The following is a 14,532-nucleotide window of genomic DNA, read 5'->3' on the forward strand; positions in this document are numbered from 1 at the left end:
ACCTTTGTGAGCACGTCTAGTTTTTAAGACATGGGAGAATACTAGAGGATATTGTTTATAGTGGAAAGAAGTTTGTGGATTTGCAACAGAAGCATGGCTTTTTTGTCACGTTAGCATGAACTTTACTTACATTGTGTAACCTAGAGGAACAATAGATGGTATTTTGTTTTAGAAAATCTAACTTTCCCAGATATAATTCAGTTAGCTGTCTAACTTCATTTAAAATAGCAAAGTTTACAGAGTTGATTTCACCTCCGGCAAGCTGTCAGAAAAATCACAGGCGTTCTCTGATTTATGCACCCAGTCTCAGTGCAGAGGAACCAGGGTCTCACCTTTACATGAGCCAGTATCAAGGGATGTCTGACTGGAGTGCTTACATGAACTCTATAAATGTTGGGATCTAAAGCTTTAAGAAAAAATGGTGATTGTCAAGTTAGGCAGTATCTATTTATTTTGCTGTAAAAGACGCAGTATCAGAAGTGCTTCCCCGTGGCCACTGTTTCTGTCTCAGGAATACTGAATTTATCACAGAATCATAAAATAATTCTGTTTGGAAGTGACCTCTGGAGGTCATCTAGTCTAACCTCTGGCTCAGCAGGAGCACAAAGATTAGTAGTCTAATTAATAGATTTGCTGATGTGACCCACAAGTACTGATTGTTTAGATAAATTGAAGGAGAAGCAGACTTTTCACTCAAATCTATAGTAATTTTTTCTTGGTAAGGAATGGATAAATTTTTGTACCCAGCGTGGTCAGATGACTGTTGCTTCCAGACACAGACTTTAGTGGCCTATGAGTTGCTGAGAAAAATATGACAAAATCTTGAGCCAACTTGCTGCTGAAAAAGCATTAAAATTTATGCAGCAATAAGTATAAGGGTGTGATGCAAGTTGAACCAAGTTAATATTTAAAGCTCTTAAAGCTTTAAGCAGTAAGCTTAAACATGCCAATTCCCATTCTCAGTCTAGATTTGGCAGCCAAATCGCTCCCTCCTGAGTCACAGAAATGACCATGCCAATGAGCATGAGTGTTCAAGCACCTAGAGGAAGAGAATGAATCTTTGCCTTTCAGTGCTGTTCAGCTGTTCAGACACCTGCACTGCTAATCGCTTGGTGACTCTCTTGACACATACGCGCTAACGTGATAGCAGCAGGGTTGGCCGTTTCTATGGTTATCACTTTGCAGATTTATTGTACTATCTCAGAGTTCTTCCACCTTATAAAGCATGTTTTAGAGGGATCTTGGAGATTTTTAGACATAAGAAATAAAGTTACATATTCTCCCACACTTCCTGACCCTGTCCAATTTATCTTTGAAATTCATATAAGGAAAAGCTGGCATGGAATTTTCTCTGTTTTCATGGCTTGACATTTAATATGGCCTCAAATTCTTCAAGTTTGTACATAAAGTGTCCAAATGTCATGGCAAAAATAATAACTTTATAGGTATTATAATAGGGACACAGCAAGTGCTAGACCACGTGAAAGTCTCCAGATTAATGCTGTCTTTAACAGCAGCTTGGAAAGCTTCCCGCAGGAAAAAATGCAGAGAAGATGATGCAATAGACTAAGCCAGGGCACGAATTCCTTTTGGATACAAGCTCTGAAATATGCAGCCTAAGGACTTAATATAAATTACAGTGGGGGCCATTTAGAAACTTGATGAGAGCAACCCTATCTCAGCATGGCCATAGCAGTAAGCAACACAAAATGGCAGGATGTGACCATTTGGAGCATACTGGTGTAAAACAAAAAAATTCCTGAATTTAAGGGAAGAGGTGCTGCTACATGTGCTAAATGATGAGAGTCTTTAGTGCTGCCCCTCAAGCACCAGGGCTGCAGAACTGGCTTGGTACCAATACAATTCTGGTAATTTAAAAAAAAAAATGTTAAGATGATAAGAAATAAAAAAAAGTGTTGTAGAAAGCAGTGTTTCAAGGATATATTTCCCCATGTCTTTCTTTTTAAATGGTAAAAGCTTTCTATCTTTTGTCAATCTCTTAGCAGAGCAGTGAGTCCAAGAAAATGAGCTCTCATAAGGGCTGTGCTAAAGAAGAGCTTTTAAAAGAAAGGGAGGACAGTGTTTTTGCATGAGACAAAGAGAAGCAGAGGCTGGCAAGATGAGGTTTTAAAACTTCCAAGTGGGGCAAATTTTGTTGTGTCAGTTTTCATAAGAAATGTTTTATGTTGTTTGACTGTAAAATCAAAGGAGGAATCTGCATACAATAAGTTAGTAACTCCATTTCTAATTAAAATATAGCAATAATTATGCAGTTTTAGAAAGTTTCATGAACACACCAATAATGAACTTACATGGGAATTTGGTGTAAACTGGCACTTTGAACATGTTGTAGAACAGATGCATAAATGCTATTCAGTGGTCCTAAAGAGTTGAACAAGAAAGGGCAAGAGAGGGCCAGCTTGCAGTGTACATGTGTATTTAATTTCTCTTAGTTATTACTTGGAGAACAGGAAATGTTTCTTGCAGGAATGTAGCCCCAAGTAAGCACGTTTATTTCAAGTACATGGATTTGGGTCTTGTTGAGCTTTGGACTAACTCAGCACTGTCAGCCGTGGCCTTCCATCATAAAAATATATAGAGCTGCGTCTTGGATTTCTTCACATTAACTTTGTATCACATCTTGGCATTCAGATGAGTTTTTCTCGGGTGAGGCATTCCTGCAGTTTCTGTTGAATTAGCCTACCCAGCCCACCTTATTGAGGACAGCCAGATTCCCAGAATAGGAATATGTGGAGGCTGACTCAAATAAAGATCCTGCTACAACAGCAACTGTTCTTTTAAGGCGTTGCTTGTGGTTATTGGCAGTACGCTCCCAGCTCCTTCTCCTGCCATGCTCTCTTCAGGACCGTGGAGCTGAACATAACCGAGCTGTGCATGTATCACAAAGCATTGTAGGAATGTGATTCTTGGAGGCATGATGATAGCAGACTTGTGTTGTGGGGCTCGTTCCCACATAAGAATGCACAGAACAGATTTCAAAGAATTACTCTTACTGGCAAGTTGCTGCCCTGTGTCCTTTTGCCATCTCTTGACAGAAGTTTATTCCTTTGTTTTGCAGCACTGCAGTAAGGAAGTTCAGTAGCCCAAGACCTGCCAGCAAGCAGAGATCTGTCTGAGACTAAAATTACAAGACTGTGGTTGTGTGTTTTCCTAAGCCTTTGCTCCTTTGTCACCCATTCCTGTCTTGCTCCTTTCAGACTGAAGAAAAGGCTAATTCTGAAAGCAGTGAGAGTGCAAACGTACATCTCACATATATGCAGAGTGCAGAGGCTTGGTGTCAGTGCTGCCTCCGTGGCCCACATCAGGGAGCAAGTGCTGGTGGCAGGGCAGGGTGGTAGGAACTGGCACGTGTCCATACTATCTATAGGGTTCAAGCTTTGCTTTGCATGGTCCTCTCTTTCACATCAACACCTCCCAGCCATCTTGTCTAGACTGTGCTTTTTTACAAGAAAGGTTGGACCAGGTGATCTTTGAAGTCCCTTCCAACACGATATTCTATGACTAAATGATTCACCAAAAGGAAAATAATGTAGGTGCATGGGAAGAATGACAGAGCAGCAGAGCAGAGGGAGAGCCAACCTGACAGAGTAGACACCCCGTTTGAACACCACACAGAGCTAAAGCCATGTGAAACTGCACAGTTACTGCTTTTTCTGTGAGGAGTTGCTGCCATTTCTTGTTCTTGATTCACTAGAGCTCAGTCCTGTACATATTCAGCTTCTGTCTTGTTTCCTTTTGTAAGCTTTGACTATAAGGTGGAATTCTGTAGCACTGGGATTCAGAAAAACACAAGCTAACAGATTCATCTGTCATAATAATACAGGCTTATTGCATTTCTGTCTAAATATTTCTCAGCCGCACATAAGGTAATAGCTCATATTACTAGACCTGCAAGCTGCTTTCCTTGTGTCCTGGGGCCACTTAGGAAATCGTGGGTAATATACTTCTTTATAGCCCTAAAGGTTCCTTTGGAGAAGGAATTAAGCATTCAGATTATTTTTTTTTTTAAATGCAGAAATACATTAGCACATATGTAGCACTTCTGTAAGTCAGTACATATTTATTTTCCTAGTAGTTACATTACCTGTGCAATGTAAAAAATCAGAGCTGTGCAAGTACTGTAAAATATTTTTGTGGCTATTAGTTTCAGTTTCTTATTTGTTAGATGGCTTTTCCTGGAAGATAGTCTGACTTTTTCTGCATGCATCTACTATTAGCATTGATCTATGTGACTTTTACAAAAATTAAACATCTAAATTGCACAGTCAGGTTTTGGAAGAAGCTGAACTTGCTCTTTACATTGAGAGGTATTTTCCATTCACCTACACAAAATATAAAAATGTTCCAATATCAGTTTTTATCCATCACAACCAGCACTGCAGAGCATATTTGTAATTTTTACCATTCAGCCATAGAATAGAAATAATTAAACATACCTGTCAAGTTAAAATAATGAGTAAACCCAAAGAAATAATGATTGATTTGTGTGTAGCCATTTCACTAGCAGAAAGAAAGCAAGTGATTGTGAATTATTTGCCGTACATAAATATGCAGTATATCTTAATGAAATGTTACAGTGGAAGACTTAACTCCTTTAGTCTGGGTTCTCAAGGGAAGCTATTATCCAGAGCCCTCTGAAATTCCTGGCCTTAGTTTCTTGACATTTGTGTACAGTATTCACTGTTACTATTGCAATTTGTAGTAAAATAAAAGGAGGAAGATAAACAGCTGGCCACATTTTCCACTTGTTTGGTGTAAAATCTGTAATAAGTCTACTGAAGTCAGTGGTTGGCCTCAAATAAAAGCAATGAAATGGCTAGAGAAGAATTGATTATCACATGTTGGCTTGGATATTTGCTTATGTATCTTTCAATAGACAGAACAATATGTGTCTGTATTTGATGATGTGCATTAAAGACACAGTATATTTAAATATGAATACATGAAAATTTAAAGAAAGGATAAATTGCTATTACGGAACAGACTCCAGGTTGCTTTGATCTCAGCTGGTATTTTTGAGTGTTTTCAGAGCTGGCAAAACAGGTCAGAGGTATTGAAACAGTCAGCTATTTGAAAATACTCATTAGAGATAAGCCTTTTGCACTCTTTAGGGGGTGAAAAGATCGTATTACTTCAACCTTAAAAATCTGTAAACAATTTTCCTCCTTCTTATCCATAATTCACACTGCACTGAATGTATTCCAACAGTGTATTCCTTTCTGTCTCCTGTAATTGGTATTCACTGTGATAGTGACCATAATGAATTCAAGAGATCTCTGTCACCATCACATTTGCTTTCCTAGAAATTCCCCTGTAATGCAGCATTATTATAACATTAAAATAACATGTTACCAACTTGCTACCTTCTATGGAGAAGCATCACCTGCAGTGTAAGTTAATTTTATGAATATATTAGTTTGAGCTTTTGCCATCTGTTCTACACCTTATAATAGATTCAGAAAGCATATTAACTCATTAAAAAGATATGATTGATTGAAATGCACATGCATGTTCCCAACACAATGCAGAATGTGTTTAAGGTGAGATATGCAAAACCAACCAAGCAGAGAGTCTGAGTCTTAGCAGTGGACATTTTGTGATACCATAACGTTTATTTCTTCACATCTTCAGCTGGCCTTATGCAGAGGGCCAGCACACCAAGTGACACAGAATGTGGTTCCTTCCTTTGCTTCTTGAGAGTCGCGCCTCTGCAGGGCCTGGCTGGCTCTGTGTGGCAGGTTTGCTTGGGGAACTGCTGCTGGCTATACTGCCTGAGGATGGTTAGGCATGTATTATCCCTTTGCTTTTCTGTCTTCTAGTTTATTCAGTTCTGAATCACTAACCTTTAAAATCTACCTGCCCTAATCTTTCTAAATAACTTCTCTTGTCTATCTCATAGTAAAAATCGGGGAAAAAAGCAACAAAACCTACATGCTATGCAGCCTGACTTCTGGCAGGCATGTGTAGGGAGGAAATGCATTTTTGTTAGCCCCCAGCTGAAGGTGCCTCCTTACTGCTCACCCTGTCTTTTTCCATCAGGAACAGCGTAGCTGCTGCAGCCACAGCCACAAGTAAACCTGTTAGGAATGTAGTGATTAAAACTTTAAATTTAATTCAGAAACCTCATCCTTTTAATCACAGGTTCTTCTCTGCCTACAGTGAATAGGTATTGCCTTTCTTCTTTTCGTTTGTGCTGCAGTGGGAAGGGTAGGCAACACGTACACACCATCTGTACTTCCTGACAGCCCATGGAAGTACAGCATCTCGGGCACAAGGGCGCGTGCCCTGTCTATAGGGAAGGCTGCCCTTGTATCCGTCCTCTTGCAGAAGAGCCTAGTGCAGGATGGCTCCAGGTGAACAAAATGTCTTGAATAAGGAGTTAATTCTGCATTTTTCTAGAATGTGGTACAGATAGACAGTGCCTTCTGAATAGCTCTGCTCTCTACCAGTTTATCATGATTGTCAAGAAATACTGTGTATTTCAAGTGTCATTACAACCCTGAAACTTTTGCATCTATCTCTTTTAACATCGTAAGGAGTAGTCATTATTCAAAACTACCCTCTTGGGAAGAAAGTTTTGTGGGATTTTTGCCTTGTCCACTGATGCTAAAAGATGCCGGTTCAGCAGTAATCTTGCTAGCTAGTGAGCTAATTTCAGTCTTGATAGCACATTTTTGCAAATGCTCAGCAGTAGTGTTATGTCAGCTCTTCATGTGGTGAACTACAAGGTCTGGTCCCAACCTGCAGGATATTCCTGTATTTTAGGAGAAGAGCTGATAAAGGGAAGGCTGCTTCCTTGCTTTATTCCTGAACAACCTGGGATGGTCCCATATGCATCAGGGAGCAATGGCAGAAACATGTACAGGCTAATAACCTGCAAATTCTGCAACACACATGATAAATACTGGAAAACTCCAGAACCATTTTATGAAGTATTTATATGTATGTCATATTTCGTTGTGTGGTTAGATTATACTTGCATTATTTAAACACATTTTGGTTTATGTAATCCCCCTTCCCTTGTGCCTTGCTAATAAATAAAACAGCAGCTGGACTAACCAACACAGAATGATCTTATATCTGTTGAATGTGCTAAACTACCACTTCTTCTTTACTTGAGATTGATTTCACAGATTGAAAATGCACTGGTGATTTTTTTTTTTTAATGAAAACATCTGCATTAAGTAGAGTGGATGTGTGCTCCTGTCCAGTTGCATTTCAGGAAGTATTTGTTTCATGGATGCCTGTAGTTGTGGGCTTGACTAGCCACAAGGGATCTGTCACCGACAACTCATTAAAAGCTGAACCATCACTCCTGAGAAACAGATTTCCTTACTGTAAAGGTTGCTTTCCCCTGAGTAAAATGTCAGATAAATAAAAGCTGAAATATCTCTTAAGTATGTTCTGCCTATAAAATAGAACTATATAAGCCAGCAGTATTTAGTAGTGGAGGATATATGTTTGGTGGCATTTAATATTCTTAAAATTTTCATTTTTCTGATGCAGATCAGAGCTGACTACCTCCATAATAAGGTTATACGTAATTCTGATTTACCTGATTTCTCTATTCAGTATATCCATGGCAATATGTATTGTTTTCAATGTCATTTTTTGGACAAACCGTAGATTTTTAAATATTTCTTGTAGGCGTAAGACAAACATAATTACCAATTGTTTTTCCTTTTCTGGAAATGTGTTTCAAGCATCATTTAAAGGCTGCACTTTCCTTGTTCATATGGTAAAATCTTAATGATGATAACAAGAACAATGAAATGTAACACATAGGCCTAAGTCATCCTTTCCACCTATTTCAAATTCAGTTCTGATCTTCTCAATGCTTTATATTTCGAATAATTTACTGCCCTCTCCTGCCTAAGAGTGCTTCTTCTACAGCAGCTCTGTAAGTTGGTCATCAGTGGGGGTTTTGAAGAGTGACATGGATGTGCTGTGTCCTTTCAGGAAAACATCACATCTGACAGTGATGTGAACTGTTTACACAAGAGACTGAAAAAGTTCAGTATTTGGGTGTGAAAACCCCAGGCTTGATAGTCGCTTAATATTTTTAGTAGTTTTCTGTTTGATTAGTTGAAAAAATAGTTAAAAAATAGTTTGGGGAATCTAGAGATTCCAGTTGTATGCCATTTCCTTGACTACATGTGACATTGGTGTCAATTTTTAAATGAGGCCACAGGTTTCATGTCATGTCCAGGCTTTGACAAAAGAAAACCTCACCCCTAAGTTTAAATGGGATCTGTTATCTGGGGTTTGAAATTGCTACAAAAAGTCAGGGTGACTATCGGTATTTCCAGAGATTACTTACCTGCTTATTTTGCTGATCTCCTCTCGGTGCTTTCTGGGCTCATTATTCTTTTATCCTAATAAAGCATAGATAAATTTTGATACAGCACCCATGCTGCAACACGGCTTTTGTATGGAATATAATGAATAGCAGATTTGGCCCTTTTCTGTTTTAATAGTCTTACAAAAATCTCTTTGACAGAAACAAACTCCAGAAAACACCATGATTTAAAAACAGGCTATGTGGTATTCTTACTGTCCTTTTGATATAAGACTTGATTAAAATCAGATGTGACATCAGTTGAAAAAGTATGAAAAGCAAATTTTCTTTATTTTGTACTTTTTTAGGCTAACCTATGCCTACAGTTTATATTTGTATAATTTATGTTGTCTTTTTGCTGTACCTTAATTTTGAATACATTTGTTGAAAATTTCCTGTACCATTCATCTATGATTGTCAAAAAGAGCTTTTATTCTGGGGGGGGAAAAAAAAAAAGATAGTACTGGTTTTAATTATAATTCTAAATAGCTTCATAACCACTGTGAACTCTGAATTTACATCATTTTTATGATAGCCACACCATTCCAGGTTTATTGATTTTGTCATTTGCTTCATTACATTTAATGCAAACCTTTTGTATGGAATTATTCCGGTGCTGTGCTGGGCACGGAGGGGTCAGCGTATGCAGTCTCCAGCCAAAACAGCATAGCAATATCATTTTAGTGCAGACTCCATGAATAAAGGGGAGTTGTAAATACTGTCCACCAGCAGAACAAAGTTTGTCTTGTCATCTTGACCTTTCCAGCTGGACAAAGTTAAAACCATGGCTTGAGTTATCTTTTTTTTTTTTTTTTTTTTTTCTTTTCTCTTCCCCTGTCTTTCAGCTCAGCTCTTCAGTGCGTGCAGCACATGTCTTTTAGCTAGAGAAAAAAAGGGTCTTTTGGCAGGAGACCAGGAGTTGGGCAGTGCCTGCTCGTTCCATGGCAAAGCCACGCTTTGCTGCCGGACCTGTCTGGCAGGACCAGTTCTCTGCAAAATGGAGATCTTGGTACAGCGAAGGGATCTGCAGGGAGTGCTGACCTGCTGCTCAGAATCAGTTTTGAAGAGTCAATGTGCTTTTTGGCTTTCAAAGCAGAAAGATACTCTGGGTCTCTGGAGTCTCCAGTTACTTTACTGTTTCACTGAGATTAAGTTTTGACACTTCATTTTATAAATAGGCAACAGTGTTCCTGGATTTGTGGTACCTTTTAAGGTGAATAAAACTTCCTCAGTTCTCAATTAATATTGCATCACTTTTTCTGGATAACACAATTATTATTTTTAATCTGGCTTCATTTTAAAAAAAAAGTGATGAAAACACTGGTAGAAAACAGGTAAGCAAATGAATTCTTGTTTTCTCCAGAAGGCAATGACTTAGGCTCAGAAAATAATTTCAGTAATTGTTTGGGGGACTCGATTGCCTGCACTGCTCTTCCTTGACCACAAAATAAGATGGATGACCCCCCTTCTTGACCCCACCTCAGCAAGGCTGCTGCTTGGCTATTGTGAGTCCTCAACTCAGCTGCAGCTTTCTGTGTGAAAGCAGAACTGGGTATTTAAACCAATGATGACACCGACAAAGCCTGTATAGTTTCTTGCCACGTTTAGAGCACAGAAAGGAATGATTGTGTTTCTCATTCTGTGATGCAGCGTGCTATATGGCTTTGCTATCTTGCAGTTAGGTGGCTCCATGAGATAAAGTGGCTCCACTAAAGTGACCATAGGAAAACGAAGCCACCTGCAATTCAGTTCAATCCAAAATTGTTATGCCTTGAAACGAAAACATTTTTGGAGGAAAAAAGAATTAAACTGTAATGGTATAATTGTATTTTACAGTCTTTTCATCATAAAATGGTTTTATATGAACGTATGTTCACTGTGTTTATACAGCAAGGGATGTTTTACAGTCCTTTTTAAGTGGCTAAATTGCTGCTGCATCATTTGAAAATTTCCTCAAAAGAAGCTCAGATCATGTAAATCCTACATGGATATTAAGAATGTCCTGTGGAGGATCTTCATTTTATTTTAAAAAAATCATGTTTGTACTTCCATCTGCAATGTTTTCTTCCAGTGTAAAGTAAGGATCTGACTCTTAAGTGAAACACAGAGGGAATCCTTACGCACTCAAGTATCTGTTATGAGATTAATAGAAATAGTGTAAAGTTGATTATGTAGGTGCAAACCTGAGAATGGCTTTAGTAAAATAGCTTTGTGGTAGGCAAGAATAAAACTCCTTTTGTTTAAGACCAGATGACATAGGGTGAGTGTGAGATAGCAGCATTGGAAAGGGCCTTTAGATGATGGTCTCATTTGTACAACTGATTTCTGCTACTGAATATAATTTTCATCCACTTTTTTTCCTACCAAAAGCCTGTGGGATCTAATTTTGCTTTTGTTTACACTTTGGTAGTTCCATAAATGTCAAAGAAACAAATGAGAGAATTTTATCTTCATGTGGAAGTACCCTCTGCTCCAGTCTTTTGTCTTTTTTTTCAGAGCTCCTTTTGGAGTTATTTTTCCAAATCATTGAACAGTAGTACAGTAATGCTATGATAATATGCATACACAGCTTGTCCAAGGTGCCATTTTCATGCTTAGAATTCTTCTTCCTTTCTCTTGTTTTACTAGGGAAAGTGAGGAATTCTTAATTGTTCTTCTTAAGAAACATGAGACTTTCAAAAATGATCAAGATTATTTTCCTAGATAAATGTGCCTCAATATCCTGTAAATCTGAAGTTGCTTATGAGGCAGTCATAATATGTTAACACTGGAATATAGAATGATGCTTTAAAAAAAAACCAACAACCAAAACAAACCACAAAACCCTAGAATTTAACTCGTTTAAACAGATAAGCTAATGGGCTATATAATACTGTGATGTGGCTCACAAGATTTCTTAAGGCAAATGGTTTAAATTAAGATCTCTGTAAGCAGTTCTTCCTGCATTTCCAGGTGTACAACATACAAGTCACCACATCCAGTCTACTTCTCAGTGCAGCAAAACGTTATTCCTTTTCATATACATTAAAAATGGCTTGTCTTGATGTGTGGTGGGAAATGGATCTTTCTGGTATGAATGAGAGTGATTTTTAAATTTTTTTTTTCCTTCTTCCTTCTACTTTTTTGTGACCCCTCAGTAGCCCTGTACATGTGTTTCACCCTTGAACCTGCTTTATTTTGTATTTAATTTATATGCTTTATAAGCTGAGGTCATATGCAGCATCAGCTATGGATTAGGTCCTGCTTTTAAAACCAGTCTTACAAGGAAGATGACTGCTGCAAGGAGGTCAAGTGGTTTGCCTGGAATGATTCATTGAGTAAGGGGTCTTGCAGTTATCTGAGCTGTTTTGGTGGGGGTTGTGGTGAGGTTTTTGTTCGGGTTTTAGCTCTCTGCCTTGAGCTCCCGTTGCTTTCGAAGATGTGGTGCTCTCACTTCTTGTGGAGCAGCATAATTAAGGGTTAATGTTCAGGCGGGGGGAATAAGCAGCAAGCTCTTGCCAGTAAGTTAGGCAAGCAGCACTCTCAAGAGAATGACTGAGAAGGATGGGAGGGAGAAATGTGCTGTGAAGCCAGTTGTGCAGGTATCCTCTTTACCTACTTAACAAATGATTTGTTGCTTTGATTGCAAGAAAGAAAACTTTGGGGCAGGGCTTTTCTCTGGCCATTTTGTTGAAGTGTTGTCACATTTCAGTATGAATGAGATATTTGAGATTTTGTTTAAAGGGTCAGGTAAGGTAACTGGTATGCTCTTTTGATCCAAACTCGCTGCCTAATCCTACTAGGGAGTAAAACTTTTCTTGCACATGACTGCCTTTTTGTTATGACAACCCTGGCAGAGGAAGCAGCTGGCTCTGTTATGAATATATTTATGGACTAATGTCAGGAAAAAGTACTAATAAAGAAATACCACCTAGGAAGAAAATTTCAGTCATATGGATTAAGTTAACTTCTAAGATTCTTTGTTAGTGGCTTCAGTTTTGTAAGGCTTGTAGAAGCATTATTCATTGGCTAGTAAGGAAATATGAATGACCAGTTTAGACGTGTAACTATTTATATTTAAGGAATCACAGTGTCTAAGATGACCTGAAGTTTGATATTAATTTCGCAATGAAATATTTTTCTTAAAAAAACCCCCAGCCAAACAATTTAGCAATGTGTGGAGTAAAATATTGAAGTCTATAACTTGTAGGAAATTCTGCATATAAACCTGTCTGCAATATTGCATGTTGATGTTAGATGTAAAGTAAAAATTAGTTAACAATACTAACCATATTTCTCATAATAAGCCATCTTCTATCTATATACCTTTTTTTTTTTTCTTTTTTAAATTAGGGACGTAGTTATTTCATTATGCTGTTATTACCAGTTTTAAATGGAATAATTCTTTCACATTTCTGTTCTTTAGAAGTCTTGCATTTATAGATAAACAGAGACTTTTAACTTACCTTACTCAAGTCTCCCACAAGATGGAATAAATCGCTTTGAAGGTGACCGATCGTCCTGGTTTTGAAATGTGTGTTGTTTTGGAGATTATGGTTGTCCTTTGGGTACTAGAATTTCTAAATTGTGACGTTTCAGATCCAGGGTCAAGTTATCCCTGGTCCAGCAGTTAATCTCGCCAAGCAAATAGTGATTCCAAAGGAAAGCTGAAGGAAAGACTTCAGCACCTGTTAGGTTGCTTTTAAATTCTGCCCAAGAACTAATCTTATGTAAGGATAACAGGTACCAATAGGGGTTTTGATGATATTTTTACTTTCAAGTAAAATTCAGTAATTCAGTAAAACATTAGTGCTGTTAGACATGTTTTATCTATATCTTTATAAATGTACTTTGTGACAATAGTAACATTATCAATAACTATATTGCAGTGAGTGGTGTTCAGAACTTTTGATGTAAACTCTAACTGCTGTGTGTTTTAGTTTGATCCTTTATATGTCCTGAGGCCAGGGAAGCATATTTTAATTTAGAAATGATGTAGGTTAGTGGAAGTGTTGCGTTCAGTTCCTGAAATTTTTGTAAAACCTCATTATGCTGCTGACAGCTGTGCATCCACGGGGTGGATGAATAAATATATTAAAGGGTGAGGGTCTCAAATACTACAGCAATCACATTAATGCTAAAAATGGATGGATGCCATTTGCTTTTATGAATTAAAAAAAGTAGACCTATGGTTTCATGTAGGTGGAAAGAAACCCTCCTTGGGGAATATGTGGAAGAGTTGTCACATATGCTCTGTGCCCTGTTCCTGCAGGATATATAGTAGTGCCACATTGATTTGGTAAAACATTGTTCAGAAAGTTAAAGATCTGCTAACAAAAACTGAATGGAGTGATCCAAACATATTGGATGCTTATGGTTCATATGGGTGTTCACATAGGAACATTTGTTCCAAACTGCTTGTAAACATAAATCTGCAGGATGAATTGCTGTCCTTACCCTGGGTGATAAACATTTCACAGATGACTTGAATTTGGCTGGCTTGAAAACAATAAAACAAATGGCGTTTTTGTCAACTATGATCCAGTTTGCTGTGTATTTCCAGAACACTTTTCAAAGTATTTAAAAATTGATGTAACTGCTAGGTCCCCAGATAACCAAAAGCAACATTAGTTTTGGTTCCCATTGAATGTACCAGGTCATTTATTTGCTTTCCTTTCCTTTAAAGTTCTTTTTTCTGTTTAGAAGCTAGTTATTCTTTCCTAACACTTTTTGTTCTGTAGACGTCCTGTTAAGTGTTTGGGGCTTTCATTTGTTATGTTCAGGTATTTCACTGACAGCATAGGTGAGTTTTGCAAGTGTTCCAGACCTGGTGTAGACTGGGGCAAAGGAGTGGATGGCAGAGAAGGACACGAGTCACAGAGGCATAGTTTTTGTGACATCTTCTTTATGAAATATGTATGAGATGGTTAAGTTCAGTTTGGACAACTACTGGAGGAAGAAGGATGAGTCTCCAAATTCATGTATAACTGCCCAACAAATTTTTTATGTCTATGAGTGGACTTGGGCAATGCTGGCCTGCTCAGAACTCTTGCATGAGGCTCTGAATGCAACAGAAATGAGGTTTCCTTCCCCATGGACCTTATCACATAGCACACAGGACAAGACAACACATATCTGTGAAACAAAAGTTTGCAAGTTTGGAGAAGGGTATTGGTGAAAGTTCCGCAGTTAAA

The 14,532-nt window shown here is 38.0% G+C and overlaps 1 protein-coding gene across 4 annotated transcripts in view; it reads left to right on the forward strand.

The window, feature by feature from the left end:
* SLIT3 (slit guidance ligand 3) overlaps nt 1–14,532 on the forward strand; it is a 530,994-nt gene that overhangs the window by 275,420 nt on the left and 241,042 nt on the right. The window lies entirely within an intron of this gene.

Source organism: Athene noctua, chromosome 12 (assembly GCF_965140245.1).
Source record: "Athene noctua chromosome 12, bAthNoc1.hap1.1, whole genome shotgun sequence".
In the NCBI taxonomy this organism is placed as follows: Eukaryota; Metazoa; Chordata; class Aves; order Strigiformes; family Strigidae; genus Athene; species Athene noctua.